Source organism: Myxine glutinosa, unplaced genomic scaffold (assembly GCF_964187855.1).
Source record: "Myxine glutinosa unplaced genomic scaffold, kmMyxGlut1.1 SCAFFOLD_662, whole genome shotgun sequence".
NCBI classification, from domain to species: Eukaryota; Metazoa; Chordata; class Myxini; order Myxiniformes; family Myxinidae; genus Myxine; species Myxine glutinosa.
Window position 1 is genome coordinate 24,324 of NW_027616757.1, and position 8,800 is coordinate 33,123.

The 8,800-nt window shown below is 40.4% G+C and overlaps 1 non-coding gene across 1 annotated transcript; it reads left to right on the forward strand.

The window, feature by feature from the left end:
* The first annotated feature begins 8,239 nt into the window (after positions 1 to 8,239).
* TRNAH-GUG (transfer RNA histidin (anticodon GUG)) lies at positions 8,240 to 8,311 on the forward strand. The gene has a single exon. It is a non-coding gene; the product is annotated as a tRNA-His (tRNA).
* The last annotated feature ends 489 nt before the right edge of the window (positions 8,312 to 8,800 follow it).

An 8,800-nucleotide genomic window follows, 5' to 3' on the forward strand; every position in this document is an offset into this window, starting at 1 on the left:
GAATTGCGTGTGTAGGTTCTGAGAAGAAAGCAAACACCGATTTTGGAGGGCAACCCCCCCGTAGACCCCCAAAGAGGCAAAAAATATTTTTAATGCCGTGAACAAATCTTGGTGCATCACGGGTGGTGAAGGTTGTGATCAAGTTTCATCGAAATTGTGCGTGTAGTTTCAGAGAAGAAAACAAATATCTATATTGAGGTGATCTAACCTGGACTCACTTTAACCCCTCCCGTAGAGCCCCAAAGTTGCAGATTTTTTTTTACTGCCGTGAACAAACTTTAGTCACAACACAACAAATATCATTTCTGCCAAATTTGGTCGCAATCCCATCAGCGGTTTCAGAAGAAGTTTCAGAAGAAGAGAAGAAGTTTCAAGTGTTTACGGACGGACGGACAAACGACGCGCCATCGCATAAGCTCCCCTGAACTTCGTTCCAGGTGAGCTAATAATAGTTACCAATCAACACGAATCACAAAAGAAATTTTAATCCAGGGATTACAGATATATATATATATATATATATATATATATATATATATATGTATATATATATATATATATATATATATATATATATATATATATATATATACGTATATATATATATATATATATCCACCCACAGTGTATGTATAAGTATATATGCATAGATGGTCAAATCATACAGTCGTGGCCAAATATATTGGCACCCTTGCACTTTTTTCAAATAATTCACCATTTCTTCCAGAAAATTATTGAAATAAAAAAAACTTTTGGTATCCACATTTGTATTTCTTTGGTTTGCAGTGGAACAAAACAAAACAAAAAAAGCTGAAAAATTAATAAATCTCAGCTTATTCCACACAGAAATCTTAAAATATCCCAGACAATATTATTGGCACCTTTTGGAAGTTGTGAGAAATAATTAAATTTCAAGCAGGTGATTCTCCTTTACTTTGGAAATGAATTCACCTGTGGTGAGTTGCAGGTGCCTGCAATATAAAAATCACTCATTCAACAAGTTTGAATAGAGAAAAGGTGTCATTCTGCTGTTTTGTGTCACTGTGTGTACCGCAATGAGCATGGAGAAAAGAAAGAAAACCAGAGATGGACAATCTCAAGGCTACAAATCCATCTCCAGAGACCTTGATGTGCCTGTGTCCACCGTACGCAATGTTATCAGGAAGTTAAAGGCCCATGGCACTGCAGCCAACCTCCATGGACATGGCCGCAAGGGAAAACTTGATCAGAGATTGCAGCGAATGATTGTTCGAATGCTGGATTAAGCACCTCGATCAACTGCCAAACAGATTCAACCTGACCTTCAGACACAATGTACGACAGTTTCAACTTGCACCATCCGTCGCCAACTCAATGAAAGGGGGTTCTATGGTCGGAGCCCCAGGAGGACCCCACTGCTGAGAGAGAGACTTAAGAAAGCCTGACTGGAGTTTCCCAAAACACACCTGAACAAGCCAAAATCCTTCTGGGAGAATGTCCTGTGGATAGATGAAACCAAATTAGAGCTTTTTTGTAAAGCGCATGGAGGAGGTTGAGTGATGTTTTCGGGTTGCTTTGCTGCCTCTGGCACTGGGTACCTTGAATGTGTGCATGGCATCATGAAATCAGGAGATTACCAAGGCATTTTGTAGCGCAATGTTCAACCCAGTGTCAGAAAGCTGGGTCTCCGTCGAAGGTCATGGGTCTTGCAGCAGGACAATGACCCCAAACACACTTCAGAAATCACCCAGTAAAGGTTCAAGAAAAAACGCTGGACTGTTTTGAAATGGCCAGGAATTAGTCCAGATCTAAATCCCATTGAACACCTGTGGGGAGATCTGAAAACAGCAGTTGGGAGAAGGCACCCTTCAAATATGGGAGAACTGGAGCAGTTTTCACAAGAAGAGTGGGCCAAACTACAAGTAGTGAGGTGTAGGAAGCTCATTCATAGCTACAGGAAGCACTTGACTGCAGTTATTTTGTCCAAAGGCTGTGCTACCAAATATTAAGTGCTGGGTGTCAATAATTTCGTCAATGCCATTTCTTTTTATTTTCTGATTTAAGAGGATATATTAAGTTCTGAATCAAAAACAAAGGTTCTGTAATATTAACAGTGAAATAAAGAATTGTGGAGACCAAATACTTTCGTCAATTTCAACTTATTTTTAGAGAAAATTGTGAGTTATTTTAAAAAGTGCAAGGGTGGAAATATATTTTGGGCACGGTGAAACACAAAATTGACACTGCAGTAGTCCGGTCTGTTTGGCAGCCATTCTCTCCTCATGACTGAAGAGGCTGACAAGTAGGTGAAATTATGGGTCATGCTTGAATCATCTAGTCCTTGGTAACTCGTTGGATATCACCGGTTATGCTGGTTAAAAAGAACGATAGCTCCATGAGATGTTGCATGGACTATTATTAGCTGAACCACGTGACACTATGATTTGTATTCTTCTGTCACGACATGATGGAATTTTCGGGAACTGAGTGGAAGAAGTTTCGGGAACTGAGTGGCGTGCTGACGAGGAGGGGAGTGTCATTGAAGCTGAAGGGAAAGGTGTATGCTGCATGTGTGAGAAGTGTTATGATTTATGGGAGTGAGGCATGGGTAATGAACGTAGAGCAGCAACGAAGGCTGGAAAGGGTGGAAATGCGAATGGTTCGGTGGATGTGTGAAGTATCATTGAGAGGAAGACAAATGATGAATTGCGAAAGATGATGGGAATAGAGCCTGTGATTGATGCTGTGAAGAGTAACAGGTTGAGAGGGTTTGGTCACGTGTTGAGGAAGGATGAAAGTGACTGGATGAGAAGAATGATGGAAATGAATGTAGAAGGAAGTAGAGGATGGGGAAGACCGAGAAAGACTTGGCTAAATGTGGTGGAAGAAGAAATGTGGGCAAGGGGGTTAACAAGGGGAGATGCAGAAAATAGGGCAAAATGGAGAAGATTGTCATGAGGCCCACAAGGCTAACCCCTGCTCTAGCAGGGAAAATGGCCTTAAAATGCCTGTTGTGTTTGTTGTTGTCACGACCTGATGATACCCAACATAGGTGCCATTTCAGTCTCCAATTGGTTTTGCACGTTGGATTTGAAAAGCAGGTATTGACAGTAGAAATGGACAAGACAGAGGAGAAGACGTTATTTTTCCACTCCTCCCCCATCTGCCAAGACCCTCCAGAAGATGATTCAGCGAGCTCACTTCATGAACATCCTTTGGGGCTGGGCCAGCTACGAAAATCCAACTGGACCTTGCTTGAATCCACTTGTGTAGAGATGGAAGCAAGAAGATTGCATCTCGGTCCCCAAATGGTTTTACGGAGCATCAATTCTCGCATGTCTTTTTGGAGATGAGTTAAACACTGATGAGGATGCTGAAAACGTTGCTGCTGCCTTGGCGGATAACGATGAGCTGCAGGATGATGACCACGATGAGCCATGGTGTGGAGGGCAGTGAATATGATGCTGACATAAAGTGGCTGATCTAATCTGATAAATTATGTTAGACTTTGCGCATGATGACAGAATTCATTCCAGATGTACCGTATGTGTTGTTTTCAACTTGAAATCACCTTGAAGTACCACAACCTATCCGAGCCTTAAGATAATTTGGCCAAGAAGGACATTTGGTGCATAGTTGAGTTGTGAAGGATGTTCCTATCCCATTATAAACCCATATGCCCTGATAGATATTACTGCGCCCGCGCGAAGCGAAAAGCGGGTTTAAGCAATTAGTTCACTGTGTCTGTCTGTCTACAAACATCAGCATATGATCGAGGAACAACTTGATTTTATTGAATGTAATATTTTGAACACACATTCATGAGAACACACCTTATTCCTCACATGAATCAGGAATATGAACCTGCAGGTTTTTTTACTTTTTTTTGTATAAATAGTCGATGCTCATGGAAGACCTAGTACAAGTACACTGAATGGATCAGGATGCAACAGGACAACAGGAACAGTAGAGGGGGATGGGGGGGGGGGGGGGCGGTATTACCAACAACAGAAATGAAGGCCAAGATAGAGGCAGATGTGGACAAACAATTTGGCAAATTGTAAGGAGACTCATCCCTGGCACGCATGTGCACTAAGGTTAAAGCAATTGCTTCATTGTCTGTCAAAATTGAAAATAATTCCAAACAGGAAATGTACTGTTTTTAGGGATGTCATAAAGGACACAAACAACAGGCACGAATAACTAATGTAACATTTTAAATAAGATGGTGTAAAAGAGGGTGCGGGTGCATCAGAGATGGCAATTATTGCCATCCATATAGCAAAAAAATATCAGAGATGGCAATTTATCAACACTTCTGATGCAATGGGGTCTTTTCTACAACCTTTAAAGCTTCTTTTATTTCAGTTGAATTATAAACCTTCAGTTTAGCAGTATATTGGCAAAGTTATATGCCATCTGGACCAATCAATTTTGCCACGCGTTCTGAGGGCCGAGTAACAACAAGATTCAGACAAAATGGCGGTTCCTCATGATGCAACCACAGAGATAACTTCATGCAAAAGATGCTTCTTTAAGTGCATATTTTTCTCAAAGATCATTCCAAAATCATCAGTTTCTCTGAAAAGATTTGGAAGAGGGTTCTGTTCAGGACTGTTCCATTTAACCGGATCGGGTTCGTATGGTTACCATCAAACCTGTTTTTCAAAGTTCAAGAACAAAGCTAATACCGATTATGCGAGAAAACGCAAAGCAAAAGTCGAAAGACCCTTCCCATGTCCTTTTTCTCAAGACTGCATGAGGTTAGGTGTTTTATGAACTCTCTAGTTCAACCAGTTTTGGAGTATAATTCTGTTGTATGGAACCTGAGTACAAAAACAGACTTCAACTAGAACGGCACTCCGTAGAGAACATACCTCTGCCAGGCTGAACAGGTTTTTGTTTTCTATCCCACTGATAGGCCGGATATATCCAGACCATTCGTCCTTGTCACGTGCCAAAATCGAGTTGGCCTGTTCTTGTCACCTTCCCAACTCATCCACCAAGTTTTGTCATAGCTTGTCCACAACTTATTGAAATATCGTGCTATATATCATTTTTGGCCCTATCTCTCAATGGTGAATAATCATTTGGAGATTTTAAAAAACAAGTAGAGCTACATTCATAGTACACCTCCCCCATGCCAAATAAGTAAAAAACAAAGCCTCTAGCGCAACATCGCCGGGGCGCCTTTGGCACAGCACATGAAAACAGAATAGGGAGGGAGCAGTGTCCTACAATTGATTGAATAATTGCGTAATTAAAGTAAATAAATAATGATCATAACATAGTAATTTCTTCACCAATTGGCTAAAAGCAAAACGAAACCACCACTGTTTCATCCAAATTTGCAGCTTTTGGAAAATCAAGTAATTAATCGAAAAATTAAATAATTAATCGATTAATTGATTAATCAGTCAATTTAAAAATATCCTTTAATATCCAAATAACTTGATCACTGCCATGTCCAAATATCAGCTTTCGAATTCAAAAGATGACTGAGATATTGCCCAGATGAGAAAGAAAATAAATAAGTACTTGATATATCGATAATAATTAAGTAATTAATCAATTAATTGATTAATAAAAAAATTAAAAAACTGTTTTTGCCAAAGCACTTGTTCACTATTGTGCCCAAATTTGAGCTTGCTAGCTCAAAGGATGGCGGCTGATATCGCCCGATAAACAAACAAGAAATCAAACAAACGGAGTGAAAACTCAGTGCACTCTTCAGGCGCATGTCATCGCCCGGAGATGGAATCGAGAGGAGAGAGTACAATTCTCGTATCCGGTTTCAGATCTTCATCAAAATGGAATCAATACGTGCTTGTCACACACCCAACCTATCCACCAAGTTTCGTCCGAATCCGTCGTGAACGTTTTGAGATATCCTGCTCACAAACAGAGAAACAGACAAACAGACAGGGGTGAAAACATGACCTCTGTCCACCTTTGGTGGCGGAGGTAACAAACTGGAGACGATTGAACGCAACTGCCTCTGTTTGTGCAAGGAAGACACAACTTTGCCAATTCTAGGCAGTCGACATTGGATTGACCTTGATCACGTTACATCAAAATACGTCAAAGGAGACTTCAAAACACGTGCCAGCGTTTTCTTCCAATTTTCTACCACAAATTAACACATTCTCCCCACAAATTAACCTTAAGTTAAACTTTGGGGGTGGATGAGGGGGAGAGGGGCTGGGGGGAAGGTCCTTAACATCCATTCGCAACAACACATCAGAGGCATTCAAGAGAATCCCATCTACGGACGAAAGCGATAATTTCTCAAGTGCAGGCATCACGACGGCGATTTATAATCATTATAGTGAGTTTTCAATCGTTGAAATACAATAAGGGATATTTACCTCTGCTACCGAAGGTGGATAGAGGTTATGTTTTCACCCCTGTCTGTCTGTCTGTCTGTGTGTGTGTGTGGTTGCTAGGATGTGTGGACTGCTAGGAATCAGTGGTTGCTAGGATATGACAGCATGCCAAAAACCGTTATAAATGACAGTTTGAACATTCGAAGTGTACAATATAATACAAGTACAGTACAATATAATATTATTCATGAGATCTTTATGTAAATACAGTACAACATAATAATTAAATATACTACAAATTAATGTTGCTAGGAATCAGTGGTTGTTAGGATACGGCAGCATGCCAAAAACCGTTATAAATGACAGTCTGAACATTCGAAATAGAGTTTGATCGAGAGGTAGGTGGTGTGGTCATGCTGTTTGGTCGATTGATGTGTTTAAGGGTAAGATGTGAATGATTTAATGATATCATCATATTATCGAGTGTGTAAGGAAAGTTATAAATATATGACAACACATTAAATCCTATTGCGAGTAAAGTTGGAATAAGTGATGTTGCATTGATGGGTTGACTGACTGCCTGGACGCAACTGAGGTTGTGGATCTACTGATGTACCATCTATTGATGTGGACCCATGATCGAGGATGTGGATCCGCCGTTTGGAGAGGTCCTGGGCTGAAAGGATTGAAACCTCGAGGAAGAACGGTGCCCAGCCGATGATCCATGCAGTCGGGAAACTAGTCAATTGCTTACAGGTTAAGGCTCTTGCTTTAGGTAGAGGAACTATGTTTTGAGGTTTACAATTTAAATAAAGTTGAATATGGGATGTTGTAAAATTAACATCATTTACAACAATCGTTTAAATTATTTAAGTTTAGGAGGAACAACCGATACTGTACAATTGTGTGTGTGTGTGTGTGTGTGTGTGTGTGTGTGTGTGTGTGTGTGTGTGTGTGTGTGTGTGTGTGTGTATGTCTGTGAATCAAAGAGAGGGATAAAATTGTGAGGAACAGAAATGAAAAAACGAGATGTGTGTGTGTGTGTGTGTGTGTGTGTGTGTGTGTGTGTGTGTGTGTGTGTGTGTGTGTGTGTGTGTGTGTGTGTGTGTGTGTGTGTGTGTGTGTGTGTGTGTGTGTTTGTCTGTGAACAAAATATTTCAAAAAAGTTAGGCCTATGGACAAGTTATGACGACGAAACATGGTAGATGAGTTTGTTAGCTGACAAGAACAAGCCGATTAGATTTTGGTTCAGGTCCGAATCCAGATCCGGCCTATCAGTGGTATACAAAACAAACTGTTCAGCTTGGCGGAGGTATGCACTCTAACGCGTGCCGTTCTCGTTTCTCGTTGACGATGTAAACATACGCTTCAACCTTCAACAGAAGCGAAACCGGAAGTGAAAATTCAAACGCTCGTAAACCTACAGCAGCTTTAATCTTCATTCAACATCCACAACATAAAACTGTAATGTCAAAAGCCGATTTGCAAAATATACAGATATCTTTAAACGCAAACTTTCAGCTTTGACTAAATACATTTTCCCAGAGCAACGCAAAAAGGGGGAACAACAGCCCAGCTGCAAACAACTTTGCGAACACTCCCTAAGTCGTTCTTGGAAGTTGTAAACGTATTACATGCACTATAAAAGAAAATTTGAATGATAAAGAATAGAATGAGGGAAAGCTTAAATAATAAAGCAAAAGCATTTGTTTATTTCATCATGAACTTTTGCGAGAAAATTGTTCTAATTGGGGATTTTTTTTTTTCTTTCACAGAACACGAATCAATGAATCATGTACTTACTGTTTTACATGAGCATCAGAGTACAAAAATGAGAACGTTTAAACATTGAAAATGCCTGCCGATAGCTAATAAACTGAGCTAATAATAAAAAGCATTTTAAAAAAGCGAGCAGTATGGTCCCCACGTAGCTCGCCGTGATCGTATAGTGGTTAGTACTCTGCGTTGTGGCCGCAGCAACCTCGGTTCGAATCCGAGTCACGGCATTGCGGATACAATGACACGGCAGTGAGGCCTTAATTTTTTTTTACGTCTCCGTAAAATGAATCGTCATGTTTATGCTCGTTAGGTATAAAGTCGATTCTTTTGACGTTCTTTTTCCTGTAACTGTTTTTTTTTCTGTGATCGCTATAACCAAACCGAAATCAAGATGGCCGGACGTATTCATTGCCCTCCACCGTTTCGCAACAGTCTGTAGATGTAGTGAAGGCGTCCTCCCAACAGGTGTAATGTTTGATATCGTTAGATTACAAAAATCCTTCGTGCATCTCTATATTACATAATAGTGGGGCAATTTAGCATAACAATTGTGCATTTTGTGAGGAAAGCACCAAATTTGGCACACTAGTAGACTATCATATTATGAAACTAGAACGGGCACTCGGTAGAGCGCATACCTTCGCCGCAGCTACTGTTCTGTACTTGGTAAAAATACGATTTTGACCTTTTCGTGACCTTGACCTTGACCTTTGACC